Source organism: Schistocerca americana, chromosome 2 (genome assembly GCF_021461395.2).
Source record: "Schistocerca americana isolate TAMUIC-IGC-003095 chromosome 2, iqSchAmer2.1, whole genome shotgun sequence".
Lineage (NCBI taxonomy): Eukaryota > Metazoa > Arthropoda > Insecta > Orthoptera > Acrididae > Schistocerca > Schistocerca americana.
The window spans coordinates 723,552,151-723,571,439 of NC_060120.1; positions in this window are offsets into that span (position 1 = coordinate 723,552,151).

Genomic DNA, 19,289 nt, shown 5'->3' on the forward strand with positions numbered 1-19,289 from the left:
TCCCCCACTTACTGTGTCACCCTAATGCAGTTACAATGGTGTCCCCTCCGCACCCCACCCAGGCTAGTGTGCGAATGGGAGGCACTAATGGCGCTATCGTCTCTACCGTGTTAGTACCGTGCAGAGACTTGGTGTTATTTTTTGTTTTTCTTTTTTTACCTCATCTCCGAATAACTACTGCAACCTACATCTTTCTGTATCTGCTTACTGTATTCATCTCTTGGTCTCCATCTACGGTTTGTACTCCCCACACTTCTCTCAAATACTAAATTGGTGACCTCTTGAATGTCTCCGAATGTGCCCTATCAACCAATCCGTTCTTGTACAAATCTCTTCTCTCCCCAATTCTATTCACTACTTCGTTATTAGTTACATGATAAACCCATCTAACCTTATGGATTCTTCTGTAGCGCCACATTTCAAAAGCTTCTATTGCCTTTTTATCTAAACTGTTTATCGTCTGTGTTTCAACTCGATACATGGCTACACTTGTAACCTCCCCGCAAAAATAATAATAAAGTCAATGTTAAGTGAAATGTTGTCTTCCCACAAAACTACATAACAAAAATGAACCAAGCGTAACCTGCTTGCAAAATTAAAGAATAATAATGACCCAAATGTAAACTCCCCACAAACATTAACTAATGAAGATTGCTCATTAAACCCACAATAAAATTAATTAAATAATGAAGCATAAACTATGTATAACATCTGAACATAAATAATTAAACCTGACAAATTTTATAAGGGCAGCGGCGCTGACCTTCGGCCCTGTGCAATAATTAAACCTAAACACAAAAACCAAAATTCTTACCTCAGTAAACTGCATCTATATCTGCTCTTATTTTTCGGCACAGCTCCGTGCAATGCTGGCCCATGTTTAATTTTGATTCTTGGAGGGAGTGCATAGGAAGTATTATTTAACTTTAAATGAATCTTTTTGTTTAAAACAGTTACTTTAAAAGAAAATTATTATTGGGGCAATTCTTGAACAAATTAATTACAATTAACATATGTTATTAGCTGAGCGCAATGCTGCTTCATTCTAAATCACTCCAGGCAAATGCTGGGATGGTTCCTCTGAAAGGGCACGGCCGACTTCCTTCTCCATCCTTCCCTCTCCAAGCGCAGACTAGCAACGATAAATAACTCTGGTCAGAGATTCTGTCATGCCTCGCCATCGCTGGTAATGAATACGTACGCGTTTCATAACCCTCCACTGGGGGGCAAAAATTTGGCAGCGATGGTGAGTCGTTTGGACTTGCCATGAGCAACAAATTTTTTCTTAACTAATTAACTTTACAAGCAGAGAATATACAGATGTAGAACATGAAGTACAAAACATATTAGGTAATAACAAAATGTGAGTACAAAACATATTAACAAATGACATAAGTGCACATGCACTGAAAAATTCTTCAAAGTTTTCACAACAAATAGACATAATGAGTACAAATCTCTTGACAAGTGACATAAGTGCACATGTACTGTAGTTCAAAACATATCAGCAAATCAAAAAAAAAAGTGTTGGTCATGAATACAAATCATATTAGCAAAAAAATGAATTTCACTGTTACAAGAATTAGGATAGGAAAGGGAAGGATTGCATCATGGTTGTAGCACTTTAGGTTGCACGCAGCTGCACTGGAAGTCCATATCTTTCTACTGTAGCACAACACCAAGTGAAACAATCTGAAGTTCTTTTCCCAGAAGTATTTATCAGCGTACCCAAGACACTGAAATGTCGTAGTAATATTCCATGTTATCATTTTGGCAGTACATTAGGTACACCAAACAGTGGGACCATAATATCTCCATCGCACAAGGTGGTGGACAGCATGTCGTGTCAACACCACGTCCTTGTAAGGTACACCAACGTAGAATTAGTGCAAAAACCAAATATAGTGCTCCATGATCAAGAGGATATACAGGACAAACGTATATTGCAGTAATTCAGGGTAGTTAGGCCAGAAGGTGAAGGACATTAAGTCACATACTAGTCTTCACTGAGAATTACATTAGTAGTTTGCGGCATTCATTGCCCAGTTATTGAATATTTCTGTACCATGTATGTAGTATTACAGAATAATGTTCATAAATTGCTTTACAGAGAACATTGGCACTCATTGCCTAATTAAAAAATCATCAGAAGTCATTACATAATTATATTCACGTGGTGTTTTACAGAGAACATTGGCACTCATTTCCTAATTACAAATCATCAGAAGTCATTACTTAAAACAGGAGGTAGTCAGTAACATAGTATTACAGAATAATGTTCATAATTGATCATTGGTCATCTCAATACAGTAATCAGTAGCATTCATTTCCCAGTTACAAAGCATTATTATTATACTGTAACTATTACTCAAAGTCTGTGGTTGGAAAACATCATTCAGTATTACTCATAACTCTTTTAAATTGGTAGCATTATTTGGGACTGGTAATACTTTCCTTTTTTTGTGTTAGCAATGCATTGCGTTGGGTAATTACAGGGGAAAGAAAAAAAAATGCTTTTGGGTTGTTGCTGTAAATGAAAATGTGTAACGTCATTCGTCATGAGTCAGCTGTAGCAAGATTATGAAACAAGTAGAGTATATGTGATCACATTCATGAATGAGATAGGTTTAATGACCAACTGCCTATAGCACATTAATTTCGTGAATAATTTCTCCTGCAAAAAATATAAAAATGGATTATTAAGCTGAAAGAAGAAACGCATATTATGCTGAAAAGTAGTGAACTTCGAATTAACAGGTAGTGAAATGTGTATAAAAAATGTGTTCTCTAGCTGTCCTTTCCAAAACCTTCAGTCATCATACCATACGATATAAAACTATACTGTCAAAACGAACTGCAACAAATACTTAAATAACTACATAGCATCTCTTAACTAACAGCAAATATATAAACTTCATCATTATTTTCATCTGTAAAAAAAAAACTTCATTATCCATCACTATCATCACCTGAAAAGAAAAACTTCATTATCCATATCACTATAATTCCATTATTATCATCACTTGTAAAGAAAAACTTCATTATCTATATTAGCATATTCTTCACCATTATTCATCAGCATTCATTATCATCTGCAAAAAAATCACTTCATTACTCATTACACAACTATTCCTTATTTCTATCATATTTCATCACTAAAACTAAGATGTGTAGTTCTGTCTGACAGCCTGCATCAATCGCCTCGTGTTCTGAAAGAAAAAATTAGTTAAGACTGGTATTCCACGATGTGTATAGTATATTCTTGTTAATGCTTGTTAATCCTGATCCATTTACTCTTCCTTATGAGGTATTGCATCTTCTTTCGTTTATTCCGTAGGTGAAATTCCCATTTCTGTTTAATTTATTTCCTTTACACGTTATTTCTTTCTGAAAATGATGAACAAAGATTAATGTCTTGCATTTACATCATATATTCACTAAATAATGACTGGTTTATGGTAACATGATTAAGCATACAGCGTAACATGACAGAAAACGTAATATGTGAAAAACATAGTGTTCAGAGGCAAAAATGTACCCAGTGTATCACAATGTAGCAGTAAAGTAGTCACGATGTTGTGATATCATAAGGCAAAATGTCAAAGTCAACTGGTGTTTGCTATATTTTAACTATTTCATAGTGCATACAAACAAAATATGAAAACAATCGTACAAACATAAAAAAATGACAAGAAATGTGACCTTCTTTGAGTTCAGCTTGTATGTTGTGTAGTTAATAAAGGCGAGAATTAAAGACTTTAATGGAGAGAGAATTTAATAAAATTAATATGTCATTAGATAAAATTGCATAATTATTCATAAGATATGTAAGTTTATCTAGAAAATGTGCACTGTCTAATGCGTAACGACAAGAAAAGCGACCTGCTAACCTTACCTTGCCGGGCACTTGCCAAGAAAAATACGATAATCATCAGTAAGTAGTCATGTGGATATAATTGCATAAGTGATCATAAAATTAGCAAATGGCATTATAGCATGTTAAATCATAAATTATCTTCATTCAATAAAAGGTTTGATGTTTGACCAGTGGTGGTTTCCTTTCGATTTTCTGGTTCTCAAAGTTTCGACGTGTACAACATTGGGGTGAGGAATGCTGCGAATCCAATATGGACCTGCGTATAGAAGTTCAAATTTACTGCACCTACCTTTCCTTTATTAGATAAATGGTGTGTACATACTAATATCTTCTGTCCAATGTGAAAGTCACGGCGTGTACAAACCTGTTTTTGTTGTCTTCTCCGGCGCTCTGCGGCACGTTTGATGTTGTTCAGCGCAATGTCAATTATTTCATGGTGTCGTAGTCGGCGAGATGTAGGAAATGTTACTAATTCTTTAATTTTGTTAGGTGGTTCAGCATTTTTCAGTATAACAGACGGAGATAGCATAGTGGATTCATTTGGTATGGAATTAATTACATCCTGGAATGAGTGTATGTGTGTGTCCCAATAAATATGTCTTTTGTGGCAGTATATTCTACACAGTTTACCAATTTCTTTCATTAATCGTTCACAAGGGTTCGAAGAAGCATGGTACCTGGATATATAGATCGGAGAAATGTTTCTAGCTCGTAACATACGTGTCCATATAGCAGATCGAAATTGTGATCCATTGTCGGAAATTACTTTCATCACATGCCCTACATGAAATAAAAAATGTTTCACAAATGCTTTCGAAACAGTTTTAGCAGTAGCTTTGCGTAACGGAGTGAAGGTAACAAATTTTGAAGTGAGTTCAACAGCGACAAAGATGTAGCAAAAACCTCTATTAATTCTGGGAATCGGACCAAAAATGTCTACAGCGGCCATGTGTCTTAATTTAACAGGTACAATGGGATATAATGGAGGAATATGTGAAGTCGTGTCTGACTTAGCTTTCTGGCAGATTTTACATGACGCTAAAACCCGTCGTATACGTTTCTCCATGTTGGCAAAATAACAGTTCTGTCTCAGTATAAGAAAACATTTTCTAGCTCCGTAATGTGCGTAACTTAAATGCGTATACCAGATTAATTTGTTAACCAGCTCGTCAGGAATGCATAATAACCAATTGTTGCTGTCATGGTGAGAGCGGCGAATCAGAATGTCATTGCGTACAGTGTAATGGTTTCTAATCGTAACATTATTCCTATCTTGCCAAAGGTGTTTAATCTCTTTCCACACGTTGTCTTTACTCTGCTCTTGTGCTATGTCTTGTAATGACGATGAAATAAAATTTTCAAATGCAACTTGTTGAATGTACATGACGCTGAAATTTGCTTTGCAGAAGTTGGTTGCGATGTCTTGCTGATTGTTGCCGAGAGAACGAGATAGTGCGTCTGCTACAAAATTTTGTGTGCCGGGAATGTGAACTATTGTAAAATTAAATTCCTGTAGATAGTTTCCATCTGCTTAATCTGTCGTGTGTAAATTTAGCCGAAAGTAAAAATTGTATCGCTCTATGGTCTGTGTAAACGGTAGTATGTCTTCCATAAAGAAAATGCCGAAATCTCGTAAAAGCCCATACAACACATAATGTTTCAAGTTCAGTAACGGAATTATTTCGTTCAGCAGGTGACAGAATGCGACTTGCATATGCGATGTTTTTAATTACTGTTGAGCCATCTTCTTCAATTTCCTGGAAAATATGTACGCCTAAAGCGGTGTTGGAACTGTCGGTGGCAATGGAAAAATTTCTGGTAATATCTGGGTGCGATAAAAGTGGTGCATTCAACAAAGCATGTTTCAGGTTCATAAATTCAGAATGTGCTTGCTTATCCCAGGACCAAATAGTGTTTTTACCTGTCAATTGGCATAATCTAGGTGTGTCTAAAGCAGAGTGATGAATAAATTTACGAAGAAAGTTAATTAAACCCAAAAAGCTGCGTAGTTGTTTTTCGTCGTAGGAACGGTAATGTCACGTACAGCTTGAAGTTTTTCCGGGTCAGGCGCAATGCCTTCTGCTGAAATTACGTGTCCAAGAAATTTTATAGAAGTTTTGCCAAAGTGCGATTTACTGAGATTGACTGTGAGTCCTTGTGTATGAAAAGTTTGCAACAGTCGTTCAAGAATCAGATTGTGTTCATACCAGTTAGCTTCTGCAATAAGAATGTCGTCTACATACGTTGTGATTCTGTCTTTCAGTTCTGTCGGAAGTATTGTATTCAAACCGCGAATGAAAGCTGCAGAAGAAATAGTTAAGCCGAACGGTAATTTACAAAATTGATAAGTCACCAAAACAGAGAAATGCTGTGTACTTTCTGCAGTTCGGATGGAGCTGAATTTGCCAAAATCCCGATTTCAGATTTAATGTAGAACAAACAGCAGTACCGTGAAATTTCTGTAGAAGTTCCTCTAGTGTCTGTGGTCGATCTGTTTCATTAATAATTATGTCATTGATGTGACGTAAATCAAGCACGAGGCGAAGTGAGCCATCTTTTTTCTTAACAATATGCAGCGGGTTTATGTACGGACTAACTGCTGGTTCAATAATTCCTTGGTCAATCATATCCTGCAATTCTTTCTTAACCTGTTCTCTATGGATATATGGAATGGGATAATGCTTGACTTTAAATGTATCGTGCTCTTTGACTTGAAATTCATTCATAAAACCGGACATAGTACCAGGAATGTCGTCAAAAACTGGAGCTTGCTGTAAAAGAATTTTGTGTAGTTGCGTGCGTTCGTCGTCTGTATTTGCACTGCTCTGTTTAACTTTATCAGAAATCATCTGCATAACGTCGTAGTCAGCTTCGACTGGAGTATTATAGTTATGTACGTACGTATCTGTGAACAATGTGGAATTACAGTCTGTTACATGATGCGGAAATGACCTCTGTACGATTAATTGTTTGTTCTTCTGCAGATAGAGTGCTGTAATTCTAAAGCTAGTTGTCCATTTTCATCCTTCAACATTAAATAGGAATTTTGAAAGTCAATAATGGCATCGTGTTGTACCAGAAAATTCGTACCTAAAATAATGTCTGTCGTCAATAACGGAATAATCCAAAAATTTGAGTGAAATGTGTGACCTGCAATGCTAAATGACAAATGTGTCTGTAATTTAACGTCTACTCCTTTACTCGATACTGCTCCTTTTACTTTCGTTTTGCCTAATGGTAATGTAGGATAGGTATTCTCTTTGTTACACTCGTTGAAAGTTTCTTCATTTATTACTGACATAGGTGATCCAGAATCGATTACTGCTGAAAATTTCGATGAACCAATTTTAATTTCGATGACAGGGTGTGAAATGGTTTTTTGAACAACTGGTCTTTCGTGTAAAAGTGTCTCGGATGTCGTCAAAAGTAATAACATTTTCGTAAACAACATTCTGCGTGTCTAAAGTAGTGCTTGTGTTACTGGAAGATGCGACCTGTACAGTATCTAGTCAAATTCTATCTGACGTATTATTTTCGGGAGGATGCTGTGGCATTTCGACTATTTGAACTGTTCTGTTGTTTCTTCCAGACGTATTACGTTCTGGATTATATCTACTATCTGGTTCATTCATGAGAATATGTTCTTGCGGATGATTTTGCTGTTGGTAAGACCGACTGTTATTAGATGTACACTGAAAATTGTGCTCATTGTTTTTATGTCTGTCGTGATAGTCATTTCTATACGGCGTATTGCGATAGGAATTGAAATACTGTGTTTTCTGTACGTAGTTATTTCCTTGCTGGTGTGCATTACTATTTGTTGTAGTTGGGACTATATGTGCACGCGGCGAAACATTAAAGCCTGGCTGACCTTGCACACTGCATTGTTGGTTAGGTATGCTGTTACGGTGAAAAACCTGTATTGTTACCAAAATGTGTTTCCTGTCGCTGATAATTTTGACGATATTGATAATTAAAATTTTGTCTGTTATTAAAGTTCTGGTGGTTGTCGTTCCTAAAGCGTCTGTTGGCTTTGCTATTGAAATTATGTGCCTGATCGTAATTACTGTAAGTTTGTTGGCTTTGGTTGTTATATGAAAAATTTTTGTTTACGAAGGAATAATCTGATTGCTGCACTTCCAAAAGCTGTAACAGATCCCTGAAGGTCGAGACATTTTCCTTTTGCTGACCCGTTAAAAGTGGCACTCTTAATGATCGTCGCAATTTAGAAATACATAATTGAATGAGTGCAGATTCACTATATGGTTCACTTAAGTACTGGTTTTGTTGGACCATACGCTCAAAAAATTGCGTGACACTCGGAAAATTTGAGTTCTCATAATTTGGTAAACTAATTAGTTGATCGTTAATTCCGCACTGTGTCGTCTTCGACCAATACGCTGACAAGAAAGCATTCTGAAACTCTTCTACCGAATAGCATTGCCTCGCAATCGGTTGCATACGTGTTGCCGGTTCACCTTCCAAAAAACTGCAAATAAATTCAAGTTTGTGTGTTACGGGCCAAGTCGGTGGAAAAGCAAGGTTAATTTGTTGTATCCAATCCAGTGGGTGAATCTGTGTTCTGTCATTTTTAAACACTTAAAATTTTCTCACAGATAGAAAATGTTTGTAATCAAAATTATCGTCTCTGTATGACGGAACAGGTTCAAAAATGGTTCAAATGGCTCTGAGCACTATGGGACGCAACTGCTGTGGTCATAAGTCCCGTAGAACTTAAAACTACTTAAACCTAACTAACCTAAGGACATCACACACAGCCATGCCCGAGGCAGGATTCGAACCTGCGACCGTAGTGGTCATGCGGTTCCAGACTGTAGCGCCTTTAACCGCTCGGCCACTCCAGCCGGCGACGGAACAGGTTCAGGATTGTATGAGAATCTGTTGGACTGTGACTGTTCGGAATCCAAGTCCCGTACTTTCTGTAGATTACCCAAATCATACGCGCTGTGTGAGTCTGACAAATGTTCGCAAAGTGGCGTCTGCTGTGATGTGTTATTAACTGAAATATTTTTCATCTCTGTTACTTCTTGCTGTAAACTTGACAATTTTCTACGTAATGTATTATTAGATAAATCTATCTCATTGATTGACTGTTGTAGATTTTGGAATTCAGGTGTTTGGTTAAACAAAATCGGTGCAGTATCGTCTGATTTGCTGTCATTATTACTTTCAACAACATCAATACGACTGGCCAATTCATCTCATTTTTCAGTCAGTATTTTTACCTGATCATCGTTATTAGTGTCAGAAGCATTAATCTGCTTTTGTAATTTACGTGTGGTTTCGTTCAATTTTTTAACGTCAGCTTTGACGACCTCGGAATCCTGTGTTAGTTCTAATTGTTCGAGCCTGTCGGTCACTGTTTGAAAATCTACTGTGTGTGTATCTGTTTTTGATTTAAGGTCAGAAATCTCATCACGTAATTCTGTGTTCAACTGTTTGATGGTATTAATTTCGTCGGACACTGTAGCAATATTGTTGTCTATGTATGTTTTTGCCTTCGCAAACATTTTACGTTGTCTTTTTGTCTCTGTGCAGTAATTGTTTCCATGACTTGACGTTTTACTTTATTTTGATTCTGTATAAATTTGCGGAAACGCGTATCACTGTTTTGTAGGTGAAGATTAAAACGCTCGTCAATTTGACTGTTCTGTTCAAATTTCGCGTCAATCTTTGCATCCATTGTGCGCGGAAGTTCTGCTGTCATTACTTTAAACTCGTCGCGTAATTGTGTTGCTTTTTCAGAGCATTGTTTACCGACTGCACTAATTTCGTCTCTAAGTGTTTCTGTTGTGGCTGTTTGCATATCCCTTAATTCCTGAGCAACAAATCTAATTTCTTCGCTACTTTTCCTAGCACAAACCTCAATTTCCACACGTAATTGTTCCTTAGTGTCATGACACTGCGCGGCAACGGCTCTAATCTGTTCACTAAGCTGTCTCGAATTGTTGTCTAATTTTTCATTTAGCTGTCTGGAATTGTTGTCTAATTTTTCATTAAGGTGTTTGTTCTGTTCACTAAGTTGTTTGAAATCTTCTTTAAATTGTTTGTTATCTTCATTAAGGTTGTCTTGTTTTTTATTAATTTCATTAAGTGGATTGTTCTGTTCACTAAATTGTTGTTTGAGATTTTCATTAAGTTGTTGTAGCAATATTGCCATAATTTGATCCAAACCAAAATTAGCATTTCTATTCTCTGTGCTATTTGATGGTGTACCTGCAATTGTCACGTTTTGTGTGACCATTTGGTCATTCTGTGATTCTTGAAAATGTTCGCTAATCGGATGTACACTGTTGGTCACTAAATCGGAATTAAATAAATCCGACGCATTCTGATAACTCTGTTCATTTTCATTAGAAAAATTTATCTGTTCGTCACGTAAATCCTGCAAACCGGGTGTCAAGCTGGGCAGCGCTCATTGCAAGAGAACGTCCCGCGTCATCAATTGTCGTTAAATTAACAGCCGACGCAATTGAATTTCTGTTCATCAATAAGATCAAAATCAACATTGGTGGTCGGTACACACTGATTGTCACTAAATGGAGGATTGTCATCATTACATTGCGTGTCACAATTACTATCGGTCAAGTTGTTTAATTCGGTTATTTCACTCATTATACATCGCGATGTACTATTAACAGTTTTTCGCGGCATTTTTACACAAATCACAATTATTCACAAATGAAACAAAGACAATGCAAAATCCAACAAACACTATTACAACAAAGAGTAACAAATTGCCGATGATCTGTGGAAGAAACATTGACAAATTACAAAAAGCGTTGCGCCAAATGCTAATTATACTAAGCAAATAAGAGCAGATATCTGACTACTTTTCAGAAGATTCTCAAAGAAATACGATCCTGGTCCGGATGTGGCCAAGTGTAACCTCCCCGCAAAAATAATAATAAAGTCAATGTTAAGTGAAATGTTGTCTTCCCACAAAACTGCATAATAAAAATGAACCAAGCGTAACCTGCTTGCAAAATTAAAGAATAATAATGACCCAAATGTAAACTCCCCACAAACATTAACTAATGAAGATTGCTCGTTAAACCCACAACAAAATTAATTAAATAATGAAGCATAAACTATGTGTAACATCTGAACATAAATAATTAAACCTGACAAATTTTATAAGGGCAGCGGCGCTGACCTTCGGCCCTGTGCAATAATTAAACCTAAACACAAAAACCAAAATTCTTACCTCAGTAAACTGCATCTATATCTGCTCTTATTTTTCGGCACAGCTCCGTGCAATGCTGGCCCATGTTTAATTTTGATTCTTGGAGGGAGTGCATAGGAAGTATTATTTAACTTTAAATGAATCTTTTTGTTTAAAACAGTTACTTTAAAAGAAAATTATTATTGGGGCAATTCTTGAACAAATTAATTACAGAATGAGATTTTCACTCTGCAGCGGAGTGTGCGCTGATATGAAACTTCCTGGCAGATTAAAACTGTGTGCCCGACCGAGACTCGAACTCGGGACCTTTGCCTTTCGCCGCGGGCAAGTGCTCTACCATCTGAGCTACCGAAGCACGACTCACGCCCGGTACTCACAGCTTTACTTCTGCCAGTACCTCGTCTCCTACCTTCCAAACTTTACAGAAGCTCTCCTGCGAACCTTGCAGAACTAGCACTCCTGAAAGAAAGGATATTGCGGAGACATGGCTTAGCCACAGCCTGGGGGATGTTACCAGGAGAGCTTCTGTAAAGTTTGGAAGGTAGGAGACGAGGTACTGGCAGAAGTAAAGCTGTGAGTACCGGGCGTGAGTCGTGCTTCGGTAGCTCAGATGGTAGAGCACTTGCCCGCGAAAGGCAAAGGTCCCGAGTTCGAGTCTCGGTCGGGCACACAGTTTTAATCTGCCAGGAAGTTTCAAATTAATTACAATTAACATATGTTATTAGCTGAGCGCAATGCTGCTTCATTACCTTGTAAAACAATATACCTCGTCCTGAATCGTGACCAGAGATGCAAGGAGAGCACGCCGCCGACCCATGCCGACGGCCGCTCAGTACAACCGTCCACTCGCTACAACTACTGCCGACTGAGTGCAACTCGCAACTGAACCACTCTGTCTGCCCACTCGCCTCACACTACTGAACTCTCGCGCGGTCAAGCGCAGACTAGCAACGATAAATAACTCTCTGGTCAGAGATTCTATCATGCCTCGCCATCGCTGGTAATGAATACGTACGCGTTTCATACTCCAGACAAATACCTTCAGAAAAGTCTTCCTAACACTTAAATCTATATTCGATATTAACAGATTTCTCTTCTTCAGAAATGCTTTTCTTGCCATTGCCTGCCTATGTTTCATGTCCCCTCTACTTCGGCCATCATAAGTTGTTTAGCTGCCCAAATAGCAAATCTCATCTACTGCTTTAAGTGTCTCGTTTCCTAATCTCATTCTCTTAGCATCACCTGAATATTTCGACTACATTGTATTATCTTTGTTTTGCTGTTGTTGATGTTCATCTTACGTCCTGTTTTCAAAACAATGTCCATTCCGTTCACCTTCTCTTCCAAGTCCTTTGTGTCATCGGGAAACATCAAAGTTTTTATTTCTTTTCCCTTAAATTTTACTCCAAACTTTTCTTTGGTTTCCTTTACCGCTTCTTCAGTGCATAGATTAAATAACATCTGGGATAGGCTAAAACTCTGTCCCACTCCCTTCTCAACCACTGCTTCCGTTTCATGCTCTTAGACTCTTATTACTGCCGTCTGATTTCTGTACAAATAAGTAGCCTTTCGCTCCCTGTATTTTAGCCTTGCTATCTTCAGAATTTCAAAAAGAGTATTCCAATCAACATTGTCAAATGCTTTCTCTAAGTCTACGAATGCTACAAATGTAGGCTTGCTTTTTCTTAACCTACCCTCCATGATAAACTGTAGGGTCAGTATTGCCTCGCGCATACCTACATTTCTCCAAAATCCAAACTGATCTTCCTCGAGGTCGGACCGAGCGAGGTGGCGCAGTGGTTAGCACACTGGACTCGCATTCTGGAGGACAGTTCAAATCCGTCTGATATAGGTTTTCCGTGATTTCCCTAAATCGTTTCAGGCAAATGCCGGGATGGTTCCTTTCAAAGGGCACGGCCGATTTCCTTCCCCAACCTTCCCTAATCCTAGCTTGTGCTCCGTCTCTAATGACATTGTTGACGGGACGTTAAACATTAATCTCCTCCTCCTCCTCGAGCTCGGGTCCTTTCCTTTTTTCTGTAAGGAATTCATGTATCTCGCAACCTTGAGTTGTCAAACTGACAGTGAGGTAATTTCCACACCTGTCAGCAACTGACTTCTTTAGCTGGAATTACTGAACTCTTCTTGAAGTCTGAGGGTATTTCCCCCTGTCTCATACATCTTGCATATCGGATGCAAGAGTTGTCATCGCTGGCTCCCCCAAGGTTATCAGTAGTTTTGACGGAATATCATCTACTCACGAGGCTTTGTTTTGATTTTAATCTATCAGAACTTTGTTAAATTTTTCCCGCAGTATAATATCTCCCATCTCATCTTCATCTACTTCGCTTCTCTCTCTATAATATTGCTTTTGAGTTAATTCCCCTTGTATAAACTTCCACCTTCCAGCTTTCCCGTCTTTGTTTATGATTGGTTTATCATGTGATTCCCGATATTCATACAGCTGCTTCTCCTTTACCCAAAGACATCTTTAATGTATCTATAGGCGGTACCTATCTTTCCCCTGGTGATACGTCACTGCTAATCCGTAAACTTGTCCTCTAGCCATCCCTGCTTAGCAATTTGCACTTCCTGTCAGTCTCATTTTTTAAAACGTTTGTATTCCCTTTCGCGTGCTTCAGTTGCCGCATTTTTTATTTTTCTTCTTTCATCAATTAAATTTAATGTCACTTGCGTTATCCAGGGATTCCCGCTATGCCTTGCTTTTTACCTATTTGATTCTGTGATGCCTTCACTATTTCCTATCTTAAAGCTACCCACTCGTCTTCTGTTGTATTACTTTCCCCTTTTCTAGTCAACCGTTGCCTACGCTCCCTCTAAAGCGTTCAATAACCTACGGTTCTTTCAACATATCCTCAATTTCCTACGTTTTCCCAATTACTTCAATTTTAATATAAAGTTCATAATCAATAAATTGTGGTCAGTCCACATCCGCCTCTGGAAATGTCTTACAATTTAAAATCTGGTTCCTAAATCTCTAACGATTATATAATCAATCTGAAACCTTCCGGTGTCTCCAGGCGCTTTCGACGTATATAGCATTATTTTATGATTCTTAAACCAAGTGTTAGCGATGATTAAATTATGCTCTGTGCAAAACGAGGTGGTTTCCTCTTTCATTTCTTTACCCAGTCCGTATTCACCTACTCTTTTTCCTTTTCTTCCTTTTCCTATTATCGCATTCCAGTCCAGCACCAGAGTTAAATTTTCGTCTCCTTTAACTACCTGAATAATTTCTTTTATCTCATCATACATTACTTTAATCTCATCATTATCTGCGGAGCTAGTGGGCATGTAAACCTGTACTACCGTGGTAGTAGTGGGCTTCGTGTCTATCTTAGCTACGATAATGCGTTCACTGTACTGTTCGTAGTAGCTTATCCGCATACCTATTTCCTTATTCATTATTAAATCCGCTCCTGCATTACACCTATCTGACTTTGTATTTATAACCCTGTATTCACATGACCAAATATCCCGTTACTCCTGCCACCGAACTTCACTACTGTCCACTATATCTAAATTCAACCTATCCATTTCACTATCTAACCTACCCGCGTGATTAAGGGATCTAATATTCCACGCTCAGATCTTTGGAATACCAGTTTTGTTTCTCCTGATGACGACATCCTCCTGAGTAGTCCCCGGGCGGAGATCCGAATGGGGGACTATTTTACCTCCGGAAGGTAAGCGGACGCCGTCATCATTTTACCATACAGTAGAACTGCATGTCTTCGGAAAAATTGCAACTATAGTTTCCCCTGGCTTCCAGCCGTTCCCAGTACCAGCACAGCAAGGCCGTTTTGTTTGATGTTACAAGGCCAGATCAATCAGTCATCCAGACTGTTTCCCCTGCAACAACTGAAAAGGCTGCTGCTCCTCTTTCTGAACCACACGTTGTCTGGCCTCTCAACAGATGAGTACTTGAATTAATTCTCGCTGCTTGTTGCGCAGGAAGTACATGTTTATTTTACTAGAATGGTGTTGGAAGTTGGCCTGTAGTTACATGAATGTCCCTAACTGACATGCAAATTAGGACCAGAGTGAGGCTCTGATTCACACCACTCTCTTAAGGGTACACGTCATTAACACGGAAGGAAAGATGCTGAACTAATTTGGCCCCAATGCCACACGTCTTGAGCCTGCTTAACTTCATATAAATTTAATTAAGGGATTGATTATTATTTCCTCTCCAAAAATAATGGTGAGAAGGAATGCGAGGAAATAGTGTAGTTCAACATAGAAATCCTGTTCTAGAGAACTAGAATGATATTTATTGAATCTACGAGCATGAATTTCAAATATAAATTCTAGGAGGCACTGGCCAAGTTCAGTAGGGGACCTTTCTGAACAAACTGATGTGAGGCACCTGTATGTGACTAGTGGCGCAATAATATGCAAATTAATTATAATCGCAGCTAACGTGTCAGTGATCGAACACTTTGCCATCCGACTGTGTGGTTAAGTGGTGTTAAGTGCGTTCTCTGTGGAGACCAGGCTACTGCGTTGGGGCATGAAATCGACTGACGGATTGCCTGTTAGCCGGAGCAGCGTATACTACCACAAACAGCGAACTTCAGCGTGTAGACAACTGCTGCGATTCGTGATCGTTTGCACTGCGATGAGACTTATGGTGTCCGATGTAGAGGACTCCAAACTAGACCGTGGAACCCTATCCGTCAGGGTGACAGGACTGGTAAGACTTTAACAAACTACTCTCCGACAATGTACACAATAGTAAGCTACTTCCGACTCCAGCGACGATTAGGATAGCTCCCTCCTGTGTTTTCACCACCACGGCTTCCCCAGAGCTTCTTCTCTATTGCGCTAGTGACCAGCCAATCGACGTGCAACAACAATTTTTCAGCCAATCATGATAATTAAACAAAAGAGGCAAATGTTCCACGACAAAATTTCGTCACTGTAGACGTCAAAGATAACTCTTCCACGGCGGTTCGTAATCATGAGCTGACCTTCCAGTCACAGCCTCCGCGAGATGTCTGCGCGCGAAGCTCTCGGACTATGCTCATTACATGGTCTAACGTCAAGACACCCCGAAACCACAACAGACAGTGCCATAGGCCTTAGCGTCAGTCCTCTGCCCTCTCTTTCAAAACACGCCGCTTTGAACAATAGCGTTTACCATCGTAAAACGGTGTCCGGGGCCAACTGCTAACATCAGAAGGCGAGCCAAGAGCAGCTTATTAGGCGCCTGCTGTACAGCCGGCGACCTTTCCGGCCTTCAGTCCATTCAACCGCTTGACCGACGCGGCTATTGTATAGCCTTACCGCATTTATGGGAATCCGTCAGCTAACTCTCCTGGCCGCTACACTCAAAGCTGGCAGCTGAGTCCTCCACAGCGGTCTCAAGATGCAAGGATAAATGACTGAAGAAAAATTAGATCCGTCATCCATGCAAAGTATTTCCCATACATATGGGTACAGATGTGTCCATCGCATACTAGGGCAGTTTACATATATACGGAATCAAAGATAATAATGGAAGACGAACTGGCGTCATGGATCTTACACAATATGTGGGAGACCAAAAGGCTTGCCACCTTAAAGTACAGGATAATTTACTGAAGGCAGTATCCTTCGTCAGCTGCAACCTTTTCTCATTTTGCGGTTAGAAATGGATTTCGCGATATCAAAATTCACTTTCTTTTGAGTTGATCCACTCATGGAGCCATTTAACTGAACTTTAACGTATGTGTTGTTCTGATAGTTAATGCTGCACGGACCGAAACAAATGGTAATCAGGAGGAGTCATTTCTGGTGAGTATAGCGAGAGGGTGAGACATCCCATCGAGGTCCCTTCAAGGCTTCCTTCACACGGTTTGCAACATAAAGTTTGGCATTCTCATGAAGCAGAATGACTTTGTCATGTCTTTGACCATATTGTGGACACTATTCGGATTTAATAATTTGTCGTTTTCAGCTTTCACCTTCTGACCCGACTGCAGCTGCTCACGGTACACCACATCCGCCAGGATGCATTTTGTGATGCATCTTGCAAGATGCCATCAGTGGACTTATCATTGTCTGACTCTGCCGGCCACTGTGGCCGATCGGTTCTAGGCGCTTCAGTCCGGAACTGCGCTGCTGCTACGGACGCAGGTTCGAATTCTGCCTGGGGCATGGATGTGTGTGATGTCCTTAGGTTTAAGTAGTTCTAAGTCTAGGCGACTGATGACCTCAGATGTGCTTCGAGCCATTTGAGCCACTATCTGACTCTACCTCTGCAACAACGCTTTTAGGTTTAAGTAGTTCTAAGTCTAGGGGACTGATGACCTCAGATGAGCTTAGAGGCATTTGACCACTATCTGACTCTACCTCTGCAACAACGCTTGGGTATACTTGGCATGAAAAATTATTTAATTTGGCCTTCCCTATATATCTATCCCTTATCCAATGTATTGAGGATGAGTATAGGGACGAATACTAGTTAAATAAGAAAAGGAGGATTCATGTAATAAATGTTTCCCTGTCAAAGACTGCCACAACACCTATTTGTCTAAACGCGTCCCCTGTTATGCTCGTCAATAACACTAAAAAAGTTGATACTGTTGATCCTCTTGTTAGTTCTAGCCACCATCTAACCTGGAGTTGACAACGAAACTCAGAGACGAGCTAGTGGAACTGTAGACATCTGACCTTATTCTCTATATTAGCTCGATGCGCAAATATATCAGCCAAAAGGTCAAAAAAGTGTGGATCTTCTGCATCGTGGAAGACTGGCAGCGCCATGGAGGTGCAGCGTGACGCCCAGAAAATAAATGTGTACGTAATGGACGTATTATCGCATTCGAAAACTCCTATAGTTGAGGATACTCAATTAAAGCAATCGTTTACGAGAGTCTGCAATCTGCTTGCATACACTGGCCAGGTGCAGAAGTGCGTCTCTAGAGCACTTCTCAGTACTAACAGAGTCACAGTGAAGTGCCAACCTGTTCCTCTCTCTACAGAGAAACAAGCTGCTCATACTTAAAGTAGCGCAATCATAGCTATATTAACACAAGGACTAGCCACTCGACACGTTGCTAGCAACGTCTGAGAACAGCCTCGCTTTGCTGCTTTCCTGCTCGCCGCCTCTCGCTGGACTGCAGTGCACGCACGCTCGGTACCAAGCTACCGTTATTACAGTGTCCTCCTTGAACACAGGCAATCACGGCTCTCCATTCGATGCGATTTCCTCCCATCCTTGTAGGATGCGAAACCGCTCGCCAGCCTACCAAGCGCTTCCAGAACTTTCGAGATGTTTCTCGAAAGATTCAAGCAAATACATGCACAAACCTTCGACCAATGGCATCGTTTCACAGCCAAACTTTGCCAAGAAACAGCCAACAGCTACACACACAGCGAACTATGATTATAACCTCTCCCCAGTCCGACTTCACTGGGGCCGCGGCGGGCCCCCTTCGCTGCCCACAGTACTTAGGAACGCTCCCTGCCTCTTCGTTGCTATGTCCAGCGAAAAATTTAATTTTCCGAGCGCATGCAGTTTTACCGTGTTAAGGAGAAGTTAGCCAGTATCAACAAATTGACAACTTTCCTAATCATCGATCTCTCTTAATATAAAAATATGTGATAATTAACATAATTGATGACTTTTAATTGATAATTATAACGTGTAAGGTGACCGCAATACCGGCGCCTTACAAGCTCATTGCCTTGGAATCTTCGAAACCAATACCCTCACGTTGTTTCCTACAAAGCTTGTTCTCCATAAACGATGACTTTCCGCAACAGATTTCTTGAGATGAGAATAGAGAAGTGGCACGTACCGCAAATGCTCCTTTCTAGGTACAAAACACAACGTATTGAAAGCACTAAACAGTTATGTTACTTTCACTCCACACGAAAGTCGCATATAGATCTGAAATCCTAATATTTCTACCGCTAAACAAGTCTTATGTCTACGTCTGCAATGCTGCACTAGTACAACTTCTGCTCTCTGTTCAACAGCGAGAATTAATTCAAGCTCCCAGTAAGTACTGTACTGTTAGTCCGCATCCGTAGCTGAGTAGTCAGCTTGTCTCATTGTAATGTGGAGTACCGGGTTCTATACCCAGTTCCACCAGGGATTTCTCATGAGCAGAACGACTGCGAGGGGAATCACCGAACGTCGTGTTGCCAATTGGGGAGCTGCTTGAATGAGAAGTAGCAGTCCACGGTTTGGAA